Here is an 18,805-nt window from a genome sequence, read left to right as displayed (position 1 = left end):
TGCAAATTAAGATCACTGTACATACTGTCATGCAAATTAAGTTTTAGTAGATGTAACAATAAAGAACTGGTAGGCCCCAGTGAGATTTGAACTCACGACCCCTGGTTTACAAGACCAGTGCTCTAACCCCTGAGCTATGAAGCCTTACATGATAATGTATGTTTAAAAAAGAATCATGCATTTGTGGGGTTTCAAAGAAATCAAATTTGAAATTTAATTTTGGATTTTAATTTGTAGCTCCTTGACCCAATGGACACTGTTTACAAATGACTGATTCTGAATCATTTGCAATCTCCATGCTAAATGCACACATTGAACTTGAAATAGATCTTCTCACTTGAGACTTGAGAAGACCACTGTATATACTGTCATGCAAATTAAGATCACTGTACATGCTGTCATGCAAATTAAGTTTTTGTAAATGAAACAATAAAGAACTGGAAGGCCCCAGTGAGACTTGAACTCACGACCCCTGGTTTACGAGACCAGTGCTCTAACCCCTGAGCTATGGAGCCATGGAGGTGCGTTAATTTCTAGACATATATGGTGTCTGTGTACTGGAGGAACATAATAAATTGCAAATTGTACATTTTTTGGCAATTCATGCCAATGTACACTTTTTTCAAATGAAACTCTATGATATATTTCCAATGAGAGTGTTCAAGAAATATTATTATTCTGTATTTAGTGCCACAAGGGATCTGCATTGTCCAATTACAGAGCACATAAACAAATTTGCAAAAAACAAAACAGTAAAGAGTCTTGGAGGCATGAGTGGTAGAAAGTAAGCAATTAGCAGGAGTGGTAATGAGAAAATGTGGGAATTTAAAGGGAGATAAGGTCATAGATGTAAATGGGAGAGGAGAAAGTGAGAACTAGAAGAGTCTGTAGTGCCATCAATATATAATGCAGTTGTGGAAGATGACGCAGTGTGGAGGGTGGTAAGATAATCAGGTCAGTCTTAGACGTGTTTAGTTTCACAAAGCGCTGGGACATCCAAGAAGAGATAGCTGATAGACTGGTGGAGATACGAGTGAGTAAAAGTCTGGGGAGACAAGGTAGATTTGAGTATCAGCAGCAAAAAGATGATATTGTCAGTCAAAAAAGCTAATGAGCTCAACTAAAGAGGATGCATACAAAAAGAAAACGAGAGGACAAAGAAAAGAACCTTGCGGGAAACATACTATTAGTGGAAGAGGGGTGAGGTAGAGTCCTGAGAGGAGACAGATAGGCAATGGACAGATAGGTAGGAAGAGGTTGTAAACAATGAGCTCAAGGAGTTTGGATGCATAGCTATGCTTGGGGCATGCATAGAATTGGTTGAACAATAAAGATATCAGACATGCAATTGAAAACAGTCAGAAAAATAGAATGAACGTCTTAAGTGATGCTCCAAATTGACTATCAAAGTATGTGAACAAATTCAAATAGATCTCTTTACTTTCGACTTGATGAAACTACTTTACATATGGTCATGCAAATTAATTTTTAGTAGCTGTAACAATAAAGAACTGGTAGGCCCCAGTGAGATTTGAACTCACTCTAACCCCTGAGCTATGAAGCCTTACATGAGAATGTATGTTTAAAAAAAATCATGCATTTGTGGGGTTTCAAAGAAATCAAATTTGAAATTTAATTTTGGATTTTAATTTGTAGCTCCTTGACCCAATGGACACTGTTTACAAATGACTGATTCTGAATCATTTGCAATCTCCATGCTAAATGCACACATTGAACTTGAAATAGATCTTCTCACTTGAGACGACCACTGTATATACTGTCATGCAAATTAAGATCACTGTACATGCTGTCATGCAAATTAAGTTTTTGTAAATGAAACAATAAAGAACTGGAAGGCCCCAGTGAGACTTGAACTCACGACCCCTGGTTTACGAGACCAGTGCTCTAACCCCTGAGCTAAGGAGCCATGGAGGTGCATTAATTTCTAGACATATATGGTGTCTGTGTACTGGAGGAACATAATCAATTGCAAATTGTAAATTTTTTGGCAATTCATGCCAATGTACACTTTTTTCAAATTAAACTCTATGATATATTTCCAATGAGAGTGTTTAAGAAATATTATTATTCTGTATTTAGTGCCACAAGGGATCTGTGTTGTCCAATTACAGAGCACATAAACAAATTTGCAAAAAAACAAAACAGTAAAGAGTCTTGGAGGCATGAGTGGTAGAAAGTAAGCAATTGGCAGGAGTGGTAATGAGAAAATGTGGGAATTTAAAGGGAGATAAGGTCATAGATGTAAATGGGAGAGGAGAAAGTGAGAACTAGAAGAGTCTGTAGTGCCATCAATATATAATGCAGTTGTGGAAGATGACGCAGTGTGGAGGGTGGTAAGATAATCAGGTCAGTCTTAGACGTGTTTAGTTTCACAAAGCGCTGGGACATCCAAGAAGAGATAGCTGATAGACTGGTGGAGATACGAGTGAGTAAAAGTCTGGGGAGACAAGGTAGATTTGAGTATCAGCAGCAAAAAGATGATATTGTCAGTCAAAAAAGCTAATGAGCTCAACTAAAGAGGATGCATACAAAAAGAAAAGGAGAGGACAAAGAAAAGGACCTTGCGGGAAACATACTATTAGTGGAAGAGGGGTGAGGTAGAGTCCTGAGAGGAGACAGATAGCCAATGGACAGATAGGTAGGAAAAGGTTGTAAACAATGAGCTCAAGGAGTTTGGATGCATAGCTATGCTTGGGGCATGCATAGAATTGGTTGAACAATAAAGATATGAGACATGCAATTGAAAACAGTCAGAAAAATAGAATGAACGTCTTAAGTGATGCTCCAAATTGACTATCAAAGTATGTGAACAAATTGAAATAGATCTCTTTACTTTCGACTTGATGAAACTACTTTACATATGGTCATGCAAATAAATTTTTAGTAGCTGTAACAATAAAGAACTGGTAGGCCCCAGTGAGATTTGAACTCACTCTAACCCCTGAGCTATGAAGCCTTACATGAGAATGTATGTTTAAAAAAAAATCATGCATTTGTGGGGTTTCAAAGAAATCAAATTTGAAATTTAATTTTTGATTTTAATTTGTAGCTCTTTGACCCAATGGACACTGTTTACAAATGGCCTATTCTGAATCATTTGCAATCTCCATGCTAAATGCACACATTGAACTTGAAATAGATCTTCTCACTTGAGACGACCACTGTATATACTGTCATGCAAATTAAGATCACTGTACATGCTGTCATGCAAATTAAGCTTTAGTAGATGTAACAATAAAGAACTGGTAGGCCCCAATGAGATTTGAACTCACGACCCCTGGTTTACAAGACCAGTGCTCTAACCCCTGAGCTATGAAGCCTTACATGAGACTGTATGTTTAAAAAAAAATCATGCATTTGTGGGGTTTCAAAGAAATCAAATTTGAAATTTAATTTTGGATTTTAATTTGTAGCTCCTTGACCCAATGGACACTGTTTACAAATGACTGATTCTGAATCATATGCAATCTCCATGCTAAATGCACACATTGAACTTGAAATAGATCTTCTCACTTGAGACTTGAGAAGACCACTGTATATACTGTCATGCAAATTAGATCACTGTACATACTGTCATGCAAATTAAGTTTTAGTAGATGTAACAATAAAGAACTGGTAGGCCCCAGTGAGATTTGAACTCACGACCCCTGGTTTACAAGACCAGTGCTCTAACCCCTGAGAATGTATGTTAAAAAAAAAATCATGCATTTGTGGGGTTTCAAAGAAATCAAATTTGAAATATAATTTTGGATTTTAATTTGTAGCTCCTTGACCCAATGGACACTGTTTACAAATGACTGATTCTGAATCATTTGCAATCTCCATGCTAAATGCACACATTGAATTTGAAATAGATCTTCTCACTTGAGACTTGAGAAGACCACTGTATATACTGTCATGCAAATTAACATCACTGTACATGCTGTCATGCAAATTAAGTTTTTGTAAATGAAACAATAAAGAACTGGAAGGCCCCAGTGAGACTTGAACTCACGACCCCTGGTTTACGAGACCAGTGCTCTAACCCCTGAGCTATGGAGCCATGGAGGTGCATTAATTTCTGGACATATATGGTGTCTGTGTACTGGAGGAACATAATCAATTGCAAATTGTACATTTTTTGGCAATTCATGCCAATGTACACTTTTTTCAAATGAAACTCTATGATATATTTCCAATGAGAGTGTTTAAGAAATATTATTATTCTGTATTTAGTGCCACAAGGGATCTGCGTTGTCCAATTACAGAGCACATAAACAAATTTGCAAAAAACAAAACAGTAAAGAGTCTTGGAGGCATGAGTGGTAGAAAGTAAGCAATTGGCAGGAGTGGTAATGAGAAAATGTGGGAATTTAAAGGGAGATAAGGTCATAGATGTACATGGGAGAGGAGAAAGTGAGAAAGGAAAACTAGAAGAGTCTGTAGTGCCATCAATATATAATGCAGTTGTGGAAGATGACGCAGTGTGGAGGGTGGTAAGATAATCAGGTCAGTCTTAGACGTGTTTAGTTTCACAAAGCGCTGGGACATCCAAGAAGAGATAGCTGATAGACTGGTGGAGATACGAGTGAGTAAAAGTCTGGGGAGACAAGGTAGATTTGAGTATCAGCAGCAAAAAGATGATGATGTCAGTCAAAAAAGCTAATGAGCTCAACTAAAGAGGATGCATACAAAAAGAAAAGGAGAGGACAAAGAAAAGAACCTTGCGGGAAACATACTATTAGTGGAAGAGGGGTGAGGTAGAGTCCTGAGAGGAGACAGATAGGCAATGGACAGATAGGTAGGAAGAGGTTGTAAACAATGAGCTCAAGGAGTTTGGATGCATAGCTATGCTTGGGGCATGCATAGAATTGGTTGAACAATAAAGATATGAGACATGCAATTGAAAACAGTCAGAAAAATAGAATGAACGTCTTAAGTGATGCTCCAAATTGACTATCGAAGTATGTGAACAAACTGAAATAGATCTCTTTACTTTCGACTTGATGAAACTACTTTACATATGGTCATGCAAATTAATTTTTAGTAGCTGTAACAATAAAGAACTGGTAGGCCCCAGTGAGATTTGAACTCACTCTAACCCCTGAGCTATGAAGCCTTACATGAGAATGTATGTTTTAAAAAAAATCATGCATTTGTGGGGTTTCAAAGAAATCAAATTTGAAATTTAATTTTTGATTTTAATTTGTAGCTCTTTGACCCAATGGACACTGTTTACAAATGGCCGATTCTGAATCATTTGCAATCTCCATGCTAAATGCACACATTGAACTTGAAATAGATCTTCTCACTTGAGACGACCACTGTATATACTGTCATGCAAATTAAGATCACTGTACATGCTGTCATGCAAATTAAGTTTTAGTAGATGTAACAATAAAGAACTGGTAGGCCCCAGTGAGATTTGAACTCACGACCCCTGGTTTACAAGACCAGTGCTCTAACCCCTGAGCTATGAAGCCTTTCATGAGAATGTATGTTTAAAAAAAAATCATGCATTTGTGGGATTTCAAAGAAATCAAATTTGAAATTTAATTTTGGATTTTAATTTGTAGCTCCTTGACCCAATGGACACTGTTTACAAATGACTGATTCTGAATCATTTGCAATCTCCATGCTAAATGCACACATTGAACTTGAAATAGATCTTCTCACTTGAGACTTGAGAAGACCACTGTATATACTGTCATGCAAATTAAGATCACTGTACATACTGTCATGCAAATTAAGTTTTAGTAGATGTAACAATAAAGAACTGGTAGGCCCCAGTGAGATTTGAACTCACGACCCCTGGTTTACAAGACCAGTGCTCTAACCCCTGAGCTATGAAGCCTTTCATGAGAATGTATGTTTTAAAAAAAATCATGCATTTGTGGGGTTTCAAAGAAATCAAATTTGAAATTTAATTTTTGATTTTAATTTGTAGCTCTTTGACCCAATGGACACTGTTTACAAATGGCCGATTCTGAATCATTTGCAATCTCCATGCTAAATGCACACATTGAACTTGAAATAGATCTTCTCACTTGAGACGACCACTGTATATACTGTCATGCAAATTAAGATCACTGTACATGCTGTCATGCAAATTAAGTTTTAGTAGATGTAACAATAAAGAACTGGCAGGCCCCAGTGAGATTTGAACTCACGACCCCTGGTTTACAAGACCAGTGCTCTAACCCCTGAGCTATGAAGCCTTACATGAGACTGTATGTTAAAAAAAAATCATGCATTTGTGGGGTTTCAAAGAAATCAAATTTGAAATTTAATTTTTGATTTTAATTTGTAGCTCTTTGACCCAATGGACACTGTTTACAAATGGCCGATTCTGAATCATTTGCAATCTCCATGCTAAATGCACACATTGAACTTGAAATAGATCTTCTCACTTGAGACTTGAGAAGACCACTGTATATACTGTCATGCAAATTAAGATCACTGTACATGCTGTCATGCAAATTAAGTTTTTGTAAATGAAACAATAAAGAACTGGAAGGCCCCAGTGAGACTTGAACTCACGACCCCTGGTTTACGAGAACAGTGCTCTAACCGTTGAGCTATGGAGCCATGGAGGTGCATTAATTTCTAGACATATATGGTGTCTGTGTACTGGAGGAACATAATCAATTGCAAATTGTAAATTTTTTGGCAATTCATGCCAATGTACACTTTTTTCAAATGAAACTCTATGATATATTTTCAATGAGAGTGTTTAAGAAATATTATTATTCTGTATTTAGTGCCACAAGTAATCTGTGTTGTCCAATTACAGAGCACATAAACAAATTTGCAAAAAAACAAAACAGTAAAGAGTCTTGGAGGCATGAGTGGTAGAAAGTAAGCAATTGGCAGGAGTGGTAATGAGAAAATGTGGGAATTTAAAGGGAGATAAGGTCATAGATGTAAATGGGAGAGGAGAAAGTGAGAACTAGAAGAGTCTGTAGTGCCATCAATATATAATGCAGTTGTGGAAGATGACGCAGTGTGGAGGGTGGTAAGATAATCAGGTCAGTCTTAGACGTGTTTAGTTTCACAAAGCGCTGGGACATCTAAGAAGAGATAGCTGATAGACTGGTGGAGATACGAGTGAGTAAAAGTCTGGGGAGACAAGGTAGATTTAAGTATCAGCAGCAAAAAGATGATATTGTCAGTCAAAAAAGCTAATGAGCTCAACTAAAGAGGATGCATACAAAAAGAAAAGGAGAGGACAAAGAAAAGAACCTTGCGGGAAACATACTATTAGTGGAAGAGGGGTGAGGTAGAGTCCTGAGAGGAGACAGATAGGCAATGGACAGATAAGTAGGAAGAGGTTGTAAACAATGAGCTCAAGGAGTTTGGATGCATAGCTATGCTTGGGGCATGCATAGAATTGGTTGAACAATAAAGATATGAGACATGCAATTGAAAACAGTCAGAAAAATAGAATGAACGTCTTAAGTGATGCTCCAAATTGACTATCAAAGTATGTGAACAAATTGAAATAGATCTCTTTACTTTCGACTTGATGAAACTACTTTACATATGGTCATGCAAATTAATTTTTAGTAGCTGTAACAATAAAGAACTGGTAGGCCCCAGTGAGATTTGAACTCACTCTAACCCCTGAGCTATGAAGCCTTACATGAGAATGTATGTTTAAAAAAAAATCATGCATTTGTGGGGTTTCAAAGAAATCAAATTTGAAATTTAATTTTGGATTTTAATTTGTAGCTCCTTGACCCAATGGACACTGTTTACAAATGACTGATTCTGAATCATTTGCAATCTCCATGCTAAATGCACACATTGAACTTGAAATAGATCTTCTCACTTGAGACTTGAGAAGACCACTGTATATACTGTCATGCAAATTAAGATCACTGTACATACTGTCATGCAAATTAAGTTTTAGTAGATGTAATATTAACCCCTTCCCGACATTTGACGTATATATACGTCATGGTCGGAAAGTACTTCCCGACACATGACGTATATATACGTCATGGCTTTAAACTGTCACCGCGTCTATAGACGCGGTGACAGTTTGGAGATGTCTGCTGTCCCTGACAGCAGACATCCCCCCTCGCCGCCCAGGGGGGGCAGGGGTGCCCCCCCCGGTCGGAGATCGCTGCGATTGGCTGTTCAAAAGTGAACTGCCAATTGCAGCGTTTTCTGTGTTACCGGCGGCTAAGCCGCTCGGTAACACAGAGATCGGTGGTGATCGGTGCTGTTAAGTACAGCACCGATCACCACCGAGCGGCAAACCGCCCTCCCACCCGCCCTTCCACCTGCCCGGCAGCCCGCCCTCCCTCCCGGCAGCCTCCCTCCAGCCCTCCCTCCCACCCAGCCAGCAGCCGCAGCGCCAGCCCCCCTCCCACCCCCCCGCCAGCAGCAGCACAGTTAAATTGATTTGGGGTTAAATTCATTTATATGACCTATATATATATATATAAATATATATATAGATATATATATATATATATGTGTATATATGTATATATATATATATACACATATATATATATATATATATGTGTGTATATATATATATATATATATATACACATATATATATATATACACACACATATATATATATATATATATATATATACAGTGATCGGTGCTGTTAAGTACAGCACCGATCACCACCGATCGCCAGCCCCCCCCCCTCCCACCCACCCGGCTGCCGCAGCGCCAGCACCCCTCCCACCCCCCCCCCAGCCGCAGCGCCAGCCCCCCTCCCAAAGCTGGTGAGCAAAATGGGGTCACATGTGGGGGGGTTCCACTGTATTGGTGCTTCGGGGGTCTTGCTAATGCGACATAGCACCCACCTTTCATTCCACCTCCAAAAATCACTCCTTCCCTTCTGAGTCCTGCCATGCACCCAAATGGTATTTTTGGGTCACATATGAGGCATTGCCGTACTCGGAAGAAATTGGGGCACAGATTTTGGGGTGCTTTGTCTCCTTCATTCCTTGCGAAAATGAAACATTTTGAGCCAGAACTGCATTTTTGTGTAAAAAATTACATTTTTTTACACAAAAATGCAGATCTGGCTCAAAATTTTTCATTTTCACAAGGAATGAAGGAGACAAAGCACCCCAAAATCTGTGCCCCAATTTCTCCCGAGTATGGCAATGCCTCACATGTGACCAAAAAATACCAGTTGGGTGCATGGCAGGACTCAGAAGGGAAGGAGTGATTTTTGGATTTTGCAGCACAGATTCTGGTTGAATGACCCCTGAAGCACCCATACAGTGGAACCCCCCCACAAGTGACCCCATTTTGCAAACTACACCCTTCAGGGAATTCTTAAGGGGGTATAGTGTACATTTCAAACCCCCAGGGGTTTCACCAATTTTGATACAACTGAGCTGTGAAAATGAAAAATTTAATTTTTTCATTTTCACAGCCCAGTTGTATCAAAATTGGTGAAACCCCTGGGGGTTTGAAATGTACATTATACCCCTAAATGAATTCCCTGAAGGGTGTAGTTTGCAAAATGGGGTGACTTGTGGGGGAGGTTCCTAACTTTTAGCACTTATGGTGCCTAGAAACCTACATGGTGCCTAAAAAAAAATCTCATAAAAAGGAGGCTCCAAAATCAAGTAGGTGCTCCTTCTATTATGAAGCCTGTGGTTTGGTCAACGTGCACACTAGGGCCACATATAGGATATTTATGAAAACAAAAGAATTGGGGGAATCAATTTTTAGTCACATTTCTCTAGTAAAATCTACTGTATTCGTTAGAAAAATGTATTAAAATTGAAACTCTGCAAAAAAAAAGAAATTTTGAAATTTCACCTACACTTTGTTTTAATTCCTGTGAAACACCTAAAGGGTTAACAAACTTCCAAAATGCTGTTTTGAATACTGTAAGGGGTGCAGTTTTTGAAATGGCATCATTTATGGGGGTGTCTCACATACAAGTCCCTCAAAGTCACATCAGAACTGAACTGGTCCCTAAAAAAATCAGTGTTTGAAATTTTCTTGACAATTTGAGAATTTGCTATTCATATTTGAAGCCTCCTAGTGTCCAAAAAAATGAAAAGGAGGTTGAAATAATGATGGCAACATAAAGTAGACATATGGTCTTTGTTAGTTATTAACTATTTTGAGTGGTATGTTTATTTGTCTCACAAGCAGAAAATGTGACATTTTGCAAATTGCAAAATTTTCCATTTTTTCACGACATTTTGGTATTTTTCACAAAAAAACACAGACTGTATCGACCCAAATTTACCACTAACTTGAAGTACAATGTGTCACGAGAAAACAATCTCAAAATCACTGGGATAAGTAAAAGCAAAAAAAAGTTATCCCCACTTAAGTGAAACATGTCAGATTTGAAAAAAATGGCTCTGTCAGGAAGGCAAAAACTGGCTGTGTCAGGAAGGGGTTAAAGAACTGGTAGGCCCCAGTGAGATTTGAACTCAGGACCCCTGGTTTACAAGACCAGTGCTCTAACCCCTGAGCTATGAAGCCTTACATGAGACTGTATGTTTAAAAAAAAATCATGCATTTGTGGGGTTTCAAAGAAATCAAATTTGAAATTTAATTTTGGATTTTAATTTGTAGCTCCTTGACCCAATGGACACTGTTTACAAATGACTGATTCTGAATCATATGCAATCTCCATGCTAAATGCACACATTGAACTTGAAATAGATCTTCTCACTTGAGACTTGAGAAGACCACTGTATATACTGTCATGCAAATAAGATCACTGTACATACTGTCATGCAAATTAAGTTTTAGTAGATGTAACAATAAAGAACTGGTAGGCCCCAGTGAGATTTGAACTCACGACCCCTGGTTTACAAGACCAGTGCTCTAACCCCTGAGAATGTATGTTAAAAAAAAAATCATATTTGAAATATAATTTTGGATTTTAATTTGTAGCTCCTTAACCCAATTGACACTGTTTACAAATGACTGATTATGAATCATTTGCAATCTCCATGCTAAATGCACACATTGAATTTGAAATAGATCTTCTCACTTGAGACTTGAGAAGACCACTGTATATACTGTCATGCAAATTAAGATCACTGTACATGCTGTCATGCAAATTAAGTTTTTGTAAATGAAACAATAAAGAACTAGAAGGCCCCAGTGAGACTTGAACTCACGACCCCTGGTTTACGAGACCAGTGCTCTAACACCTGAGCTATGGAGCCATGGAGGTGCATTAATTTCTAGACATATATGGTGTCTGTGTACTGGAGGAACATAATCAATTGCAAATTGTACATTTTTTGGCAATTCATGCCAATGTACACTTTTTTCAAATTAAACTCTATGATATATTTCCAATGAGAGTGTTTAAGAAATATTATTATTCTGTATTTAGTGCCACAAGGGATCTGCGTTGTCTAATTACAGAGCACATAAACAAATTTGCAAAAAACAAAACAGTAAAGAGTCTTGGAGGCATGAGCGGTAGAAAGTAAGCAATTAGCAGGAGTGGTAATGAGAAAATGTGGGAATTTAAAGGGAGATAAGGTCATAGATGTAAATGGGAGAGGAGAAAGTGAGAACTAGAAGAGTCTGTAGTGCCATCAATATATAATGCAGTTGTGGAAGATGACGCAGTGTGGAGGGTGGTAAGATAATCAGGTCAGTCTTAGACGTGTTTAGTTTCACAAAGCGCTGGGACATCCAAGAAGAGATAGCTGATAGACTGGTGGAGATACGAGTGAGTAAAAGTCTGGGGAGACAAGGTAGATTTGAGTATCAGCAGCAAAAAGATGATATTGTCAGTCAAAAAAGCTAATGAGCTCAACTAAAGAGGATGCATACAAAAAGAAAAGGAGAGGACAAAGAAAAGAACCTTGCGGGAAACATACTATTAGTGGAAGAGGGGTGAGGTAGAGTCCTGAGAGGAGACAGATAGGCAATGGACAGATAGGTAGGAAGAGGTTGTAAACAATGAGCTTAAGGAGTTTGGATGCATAGCTATGCTTGGGGCATGCATAGAATTGGTTGAACAATAAAGATATGAGGCATGCAATTGAAAACAGTCAGAAAAATAGAATAAACGTCTTAAGTGATGCTCCAAATTAACTATTAAAGTATGTGAACAAATTCAAATAGATCTCTTTACTTTAGACTTGATGAAACTACTTTACATATGGTCATGCAAATTAATTTTTAGTAGCTGTAACAATAAAGAACTGGTAGGCCCCAGTGAGATTTGAACTCACTCTAACCCCTGAGCTATGAAGCCTTACATGAGAATGTATGTTTAAAAAAATCATGCATTTGTGGGGTTTCAAAGAAATCAAATTTGAAATTTAATTTTTGATTTTAATTTGTAGCTCTTTGACCCAATGGACACTGTTTACAAATGACTGATTCTGAATCATTTGCAATCTCCATGCTAAATGCACACATTGAACTTGAAATAGATCTTCTCACTTGAGACATGAGAAGAACACTGTATATACTGTCATGCAAATTAAGATCACTGTACATACTGTGATGCAAATTAAGTTTTAGTAGATGTAACAATAAAGAACTGGTAGGCCCCAGTGAGATTTGAACTCACAACCCCTGGTTTACAAGACCAGTGCTCTAACCCCTGAGCTATGAAGCCTTACATGAGAATGTATGTTTAAAAAAAAATCATGCATTTGTGGGGTTTCAAAGAAATCAAATTTGAAATTTAATTTTGGATTTTAATTTGTAGCTCCTTGACCCAATGGACACTGTTTACAAATGACTGATTCTGAATCATTTGCAATCTCCATGCTAAATGCACACATTGAACTTGAAATAGATCTTCTCACTTGAGACTTGAGAAGACCACTGTATATACTGTCATGCAAATTAAGATCACTGTACATGCTGTCATGCAAATTAAGTTTTTGTAAATGAAACAATAAAGAACTGGAAGGCCCCAGTGAGACTTGAGCTCACGACCCCTGGTTTACGAGACCAGTGCTCTAACCCCTGAGCTATGGAGCCATGGAGGTGCATTAATTTCTAGACATATATGGTGTCTGTGTACTGGAGGAACATAATCAATTGCAAATTGTACATTTTTTGGCAATTCATGCCAATGTCCACTTTTTTCAAATGAAACTCTATGATATATTTCCAATGAGAGTGTTCAAGAAATATTATTATTCTGTATTTAGTGCCACAAGGGATCTGCGTTGTCCAATTACAGAGCACATAAACAAATTTGCAAAAAACAAAACAGTAAAGAGTCTTGGAGGCATGAGTGGTAGAAAGTAAGCAATTGGCAGGAGTGGTAATGAGAAAATGTGGGAATTTAAAGGGAGATAAGGTCATAGATGTAAATGGGAGAGGAGAAAGTGAGAACTAGAAGAGTCTGTAGTGCCATCAATATATAATGCAGTTGTGGAAGATGACGCAGTGTGGAGGGTGGTAAGATAATCAGGTCAGTCTTAGACGTGTTTAGTTTCACAAAGCGCTGGGACATCCAAGAAGAGATAGCTGATAGACTGGTGGAGATACGAGTGAGTAAAAGTCTGGGGAGACAAGGTAGATTTGAGTATCAGCAGCAAAAAGATGATATTGTCAGTCAAAAAAGCTAATGAGCTCAACTAAAGAGGATGCATACAAAAAGAAAAGGAGAGGACAAAGAAAAGAACCTTGCGGGAAACATACTATTAGTGGAAGAGGGGTGAGGTAGAGTCCTGAGAGGAGACAGATAGGCAATGGACAGATAGGTAGGAAGAGGTTGTAAACAATGAGCTCAAGGAGTTTGGATGCATAGCTATGCTTGGGGCATGCATAGAATTGGTTGAACAATAAAGATATGAGACATGCAATTGAAAACAGTCAGAAAAATAGAATGAACGTCTTAAGTGATGCTCCAAATTGACTATCAAAGTATGTGAACAAATTCAAATAGATCTCTTTACTTTCGACTTGATGAAACTACTTTACATATGGTCATGCAAATTAATTTTTAGTAGCTGTAACAATAAAGAACTGGTAGGCCCCAGTGAGATTTGAACTCACTCTAACCCCTGAGCTATGAAGCCTTACATGAGAATGTATGTTTAAAAAAAAATCATGCATTTGTGGGGTTTCAAAGAAATCAAATTTGAAATTTAATTTTGGATTTTAATTTGTAGCTCCTTGACCCAATGGACACTGTTTACAAATGACTGATTCTGAATCATTTGCAATCTCCATGCTAAATGCACACATTGAACTTGAAATAGATCTTCTCACTTGAGACTTGAGAAGACCACTGTATATACTGTCATGCAAATTAAGATCACTGTACATGCTGTCATGCAAATTAAGTTTTTGTAAATGAAACAATAAAGAACTGGAAGGCCCCAGTGAGACTTGAACTCACGACCCCTGGTTTACGAGACCAGTGCTCTAACCCCTGAGCTATGGAGCCATGGAGGTGCATTAATTTCTAGACATATATGGTGTCTGTGTACTGGAGGAACATAATCAATTGCAAATTGTACATTTTTTGGCAATTCATGCCAATGTACACTTTTTTCAAATGAAACTCTATGATATATTTCCAATGAGAGTGTTCAAGAAATATTATTATTCTGTATTTAGTGCCACAAGGGATCTGCGTTGTCCAATTACAGAGCACATAAACAAATTTGCAAAAAACAAAACAGTAAAGAGTCTTGGAGGCATGAGTGGTAGAAAGTAAGCAATTGGCAGGAGTGGTAATGAGAAAATGTGGGAATTTAAAGGGAGATAATGTCATAGATGTAAATGGAAGAGGAGAAAGTGAGAACTAGAAGAGTCTGTAGTGCCATCAATATATAATGCAGTTGTGGAAGATGACGCAGTGTGGAGGGTGGTAAGATAATCAGGTCAGTCTTAGACGTGTTTAGTTTCACAAAGCGCTGGGACATCCAATAAGAGATAGCTGATAGACTGGTGGAGATACGAGTGAGTAAAAGTCTGGGGAGACAAGGTAGATTTGAGTATCAGCAGCAAAAAGATGATATTGTCAGTCAAAAAAGCTAATGAGCTCAACTAAAGAGGATGCATACAAAAAGAAAAGGAGAGGACAAAGAAAAGAACCTTGCGGGAAACATACTATTAGTGGAAGAGGGGTGAGGTAGAGTCCTGAGAGGAGACAGATAGGCAATGGACAGATAGGTAGGAAGAGGTTGTAAACAATGAGCTCAAGGAGTTTGGATGCATAGCTATGCTTAGGGCATGCATGGAATTGGTTGAACAATAAAGATATGAGACATGCAATTGAAAACAGTCAGAAAAATAGAATGAACGTCTTAAGTGATGCTCCAAATTGACTATCAAAGTATGTGAACAAATTGAAATAGATCTCTTTACTTTCGACTTGATGAAACTACTTTACATATGGTCATGCAAATTAATTTTTAGTAGCTGTAACAATAAAGAACTGGTAGGCCCCAGTGAGATTTGAACACACTCTAACCCCTGAGCTATGAAGCCTTACATGAAAATGTATGTTTAAAAAAAAAATCATGCATTTGTGGGGTTTCAAAGAAATCAAATTTGAAATTTAATTTTGTATTTTAATTTGTAGCTCTTTGACCCAATGGACACTGTTTACAAATGGCCGATTCTGAATCATTTGCAATCTCCATGCTAAATGCACACATTGAACTTGAAATAGATCTTCTCACTTGAGACGACCACTGTATATACCGTCATGCAAATTAAGATCACTGTACATGCTGTCATGCAAATTAAGTTTTAGTAGATGTAACAATAAAGAACTGGTAGGCCCCAGTGAGATTTGAACTCACGACCCCTGGTTTACAAGACCAGTGCTCTAACCCCTGAGCTATGAAGCCTAACATGAGAATATATGTTTAAAAAAAAAATCATGCATTTGTGGGGTTTCAAAGAAATCAAATTTGAAATTTAATTTTGGATTTTAATTTGTAGCTCCTTGACCCAATGGACACTGTTTACAAATGACTGATTCTGAATCATTTGCAATCTCCATGCTAAATGCACACATTGAACTTGAAATAGATCTTCTCACTTGAGACTTGAGAAGACCACTGTATATACTGTCATGCAAATTAAGATCACTGTACATGCTGTCATGCAAATTAAGTTTTTGTAAATGAAACAATAAAGAACTGGAAGGCCCCAGTGAGACTTGAACTCACGACCCCTGGTTTACGAGACCAGTGCTCTAACCCCTGAGCTATGGAGCCATGGAGGTGCGTTAATTTCTAGACATATATGGTGTCTGTGTACTGGAGGAACATAATCAATTGCAAATTGTACATTTTTTGGCAATTCATGCCAATGTACACTTTTTTCAAATGAAACTCTATGATATATTTCCAATGAGAGTGTTCAAGAAATATTATTATTCTGTATTTAGTGCCACAAGGGATCTGCATTGTCCAATTACAGAGCACATAAACAAATTTGCAAAAAACAAAACAGTAAAGAGTCTTGGAGGCATGAGTGGTAGAAAGTAAGCAATTAGCAGGAGTGGTAATGAGAAAATGTGGGAATTTAAAGGGAGATAAGGTCATAGATGTAAATGGGAGAGGAGAAAGTGAGAACTAGAAGAGTCTGTAGTGCCATCAATATATAATGCAGTTGTGGAAGATGACGCAGTGTGGAGGGTGGTAAGATAATCAGGTCAGTCTTAGACGTGTTTAGTTTCACAAAGCGCTGGGACATCCAAGAAGAGATAGCTGATAGACTGGTGGAGATACGAGTGAGTAAAAGTCTGGGGAGACAAGGTAGATTTGAGTATCAGCAGCAAAAAGATGATATTGTCAGTCAAAAAAGCTAATGAGCTCAACTAAAGAGGATGCATACAAAAAGAAAACGAGAGGACAAAGAAAAGAACCTTGCGGGAAACATACTATTAGTGGAAGAGGGGTGAGGTAGAGTCCTGAGAGGAGACAGATAGGCAATGGACAGATAGGTAGGAAGAGGTTGTAAACAATGAGCTCAAGGAGTTTGGATGCATAGCTATGCTTGGGGCATGCATAGAATTGGTTGAACAATAAAGATATGAGACATGCAATTGAAAACAGTCAGAAAAATAGAATGAACGTCTTAAGTGATGCTCCAAATTGACTATCAAAGTATGTGAACAAATTCAAATAGATCTCTTTACTTTCGACTTGATGAAACTACTTTACATATGGTCATGCAAATTAATTTTTAGTAGCTGTAACAATAAAGAACTGGTAGGCCCCAGTGAGATTTGAACTCACTCTAACCCCTGAGCTATGAAGCCTTACATGAGAATGTATGTTTAAAAAAAAATCATGCATTTGTGGGGTTTCAAAGAAATCAAATTTGAAATTTAATTTTGGATTTTAATTTGTAGCTCCTTGACCCAATGGACACTGTTTACAAATGACTGATTCTGAATCATTTGCAATCTCCATGCTAAATGCACACATTGAACTTGAAATAGATCTTCTCACTTGAGACTTGAGAAGACCACTGTATATACTGTCATGCAAATTAAGATCACTGTACATGCTGTCATGCAAATTAAGTTTTTGTAAATGAAACAATAAAGAACTGGAAGGCCCCAGTGAGACTTGAACTCACGACCCCTGGTTTACGAGACCAGTGCTCTAACCCCTGAGCTATGGAGCCATGGAGGTGCATTAATTTCTAGACATATATGGTGTCTGTGTACTGGAGGAACATAATCAATTGCAAATTGTACATTTTTTGGCAATTCATGCCAATGTACACTTTTTTCAAATGAAACTCTATGATATATTTCCAATGAGAGTGTTCAAGAAATATTATTATTCTGTATTTAGTGCCACAAGGGATCTGCGTTGTCCAATTACAGAGCACATTAACAAATTTGCAAAAAACAAAACAGTAAAGAGTCTTGGAGGCATGAGTGGTAGAAAGTAAGCAATTGGCAGGAGTGGTAATGAGAAAATGTGGGAATTTAAAGGGAGATAAGGTCATAGATGTAAATGGAAGAGGAGAAAGTGAGAACTAGAAGAGTCTGTAGTGCCATCAATATATAATGCAGTTGTGGAAGATGACGCAGTGTGGAGGGTGGTAAGATAATCAGGTCAGTCTTAGACGTGTTTAGTTTCACAAAGCGCTGGGACATCCAATAAGAGATAGCTGATAGACTGGTGGAGATACGAGTGAGTAAAAGTCTGGGGAGACAAGGTAGATTTGAGTATCAGCAGCAAAAAGATGATATTGTCAGTCAAAAAAGCTAATGAGCTCAACTAAAGAGGATGCATACAAAAAGAAAAGGAGAGGACAAAGAAAAGAACCTTGCGGGAAACATACTATTAGTGGAAGAGGGGTGAGGTAGAGTCCTGAGAGGAGACAGATAGGCAATGGACAGATAGGTAGGAAGAGGTTGTAAACAATGAGCTCAAGGAGTTTGGATGCATAGCTATGCTTGGGGCATGCATAGAATTGGTTGAACAATAAAGATATGAGACATGCAATTGAAAACAGTCAGAAAAATAGAATGAACGTCTTAAGTGATGCTCCAAATTGACTATCAAAGTATGTGAACAAATTGAAATAGATCTCTTTACTTTCGACTTGATGAAACTACTTTACATATGGTCATGCAAATTAATTTTTAGTAGCTGTAACAATAAAGAACTGGTAGGCCCCAGTGAGATTTGAACTCACTCTAACCCCTGAGCTATGAAGCCTTACATGAGAATGTATGTTTAAAAAAAAAATCATGCATTTGTGGGGTTTCAAAGAAATCAAATTTGAAATTTAATTTTGGATTTTAATTTGTAGCTCCTTGACCCAATGGACACTGTTTACAAATGACTGATTCTGAATCATTTGCAATCTCCATGCT

At 37.8% G+C, this 18,805-nt stretch overlaps 1 protein-coding gene and 17 non-coding genes across 18 annotated transcripts in view; 1 reads left to right on the top strand and 17 right to left on the bottom strand.

Moving 5' to 3' along the window:
- LOC146045066 (syncytin-1-like) overlaps positions 1 to 18,805 on the top strand; it is a 68,703-nt gene that overhangs the window by 30,793 nt on the left and 19,105 nt on the right. The gene's annotated exons all lie outside the window — the stretch shown is intronic.
- TRNAT-UGU (transfer RNA threonine (anticodon UGU)) lies at positions 72 to 144 on the bottom strand. Its single transcript has one exon. It is a non-coding gene; the product is annotated as a tRNA-Thr (tRNA).
- TRNAT-CGU (transfer RNA threonine (anticodon CGU)) lies at positions 443 to 515 on the bottom strand. The gene has a single exon. It is a non-coding gene; the product is annotated as a tRNA-Thr (tRNA).
- On the bottom strand, positions 1,855 to 1,927 carry TRNAT-CGU (transfer RNA threonine (anticodon CGU)). Its single transcript has one exon. It is a non-coding gene; the product is annotated as a tRNA-Thr (tRNA).
- On the bottom strand, positions 3,269 to 3,341 carry TRNAT-UGU (transfer RNA threonine (anticodon UGU)). The gene has a single exon. It is a non-coding gene; the product is annotated as a tRNA-Thr (tRNA).
- Positions 3,991 to 4,063, bottom strand: TRNAT-CGU (transfer RNA threonine (anticodon CGU)). The gene has a single exon. It is a non-coding gene; the product is annotated as a tRNA-Thr (tRNA).
- On the bottom strand, positions 5,411 to 5,483 carry TRNAT-UGU (transfer RNA threonine (anticodon UGU)). Its single transcript has one exon. It is a non-coding gene; the product is annotated as a tRNA-Thr (tRNA).
- On the bottom strand, positions 5,782 to 5,854 carry TRNAT-UGU (transfer RNA threonine (anticodon UGU)). The gene has a single exon. It is a non-coding gene; the product is annotated as a tRNA-Thr (tRNA).
- On the bottom strand, positions 6,146 to 6,218 carry TRNAT-UGU (transfer RNA threonine (anticodon UGU)). Its single transcript has one exon. It is a non-coding gene; the product is annotated as a tRNA-Thr (tRNA).
- On the bottom strand, positions 6,516 to 6,588 carry TRNAT-CGU (transfer RNA threonine (anticodon CGU)). The gene has a single exon. It is a non-coding gene; the product is annotated as a tRNA-Thr (tRNA).
- TRNAT-UGU (transfer RNA threonine (anticodon UGU)) lies at positions 10,416 to 10,488 on the bottom strand. The gene has a single exon. It is a non-coding gene; the product is annotated as a tRNA-Thr (tRNA).
- On the bottom strand, positions 11,111 to 11,183 carry TRNAT-CGU (transfer RNA threonine (anticodon CGU)). Its single transcript has one exon. It is a non-coding gene; the product is annotated as a tRNA-Thr (tRNA).
- TRNAT-UGU (transfer RNA threonine (anticodon UGU)) lies at positions 12,529 to 12,601 on the bottom strand. Its single transcript has one exon. It is a non-coding gene; the product is annotated as a tRNA-Thr (tRNA).
- Positions 12,900 to 12,972, bottom strand: TRNAT-CGU (transfer RNA threonine (anticodon CGU)). Its single transcript has one exon. It is a non-coding gene; the product is annotated as a tRNA-Thr (tRNA).
- On the bottom strand, positions 14,320 to 14,392 carry TRNAT-CGU (transfer RNA threonine (anticodon CGU)). The gene has a single exon. It is a non-coding gene; the product is annotated as a tRNA-Thr (tRNA).
- On the bottom strand, positions 15,734 to 15,806 carry TRNAT-UGU (transfer RNA threonine (anticodon UGU)). The gene has a single exon. It is a non-coding gene; the product is annotated as a tRNA-Thr (tRNA).
- TRNAT-CGU (transfer RNA threonine (anticodon CGU)) lies at positions 16,106 to 16,178 on the bottom strand. Its single transcript has one exon. It is a non-coding gene; the product is annotated as a tRNA-Thr (tRNA).
- Positions 17,526 to 17,598, bottom strand: TRNAT-CGU (transfer RNA threonine (anticodon CGU)). The gene has a single exon. It is a non-coding gene; the product is annotated as a tRNA-Thr (tRNA).

The sequence above is a fragment of the Crinia signifera genome, chromosome 11, assembly GCF_055691185.1.
Source record: "Crinia signifera chromosome 11, ASM5569118v1, whole genome shotgun sequence".
In the NCBI taxonomy this organism is placed as follows: Eukaryota; Metazoa; Chordata; class Amphibia; order Anura; family Myobatrachidae; genus Crinia; species Crinia signifera.
Note: the sequence above shows the minus strand (reverse complement) of the source record. Positions and strands in the feature narration are given on the sequence as shown.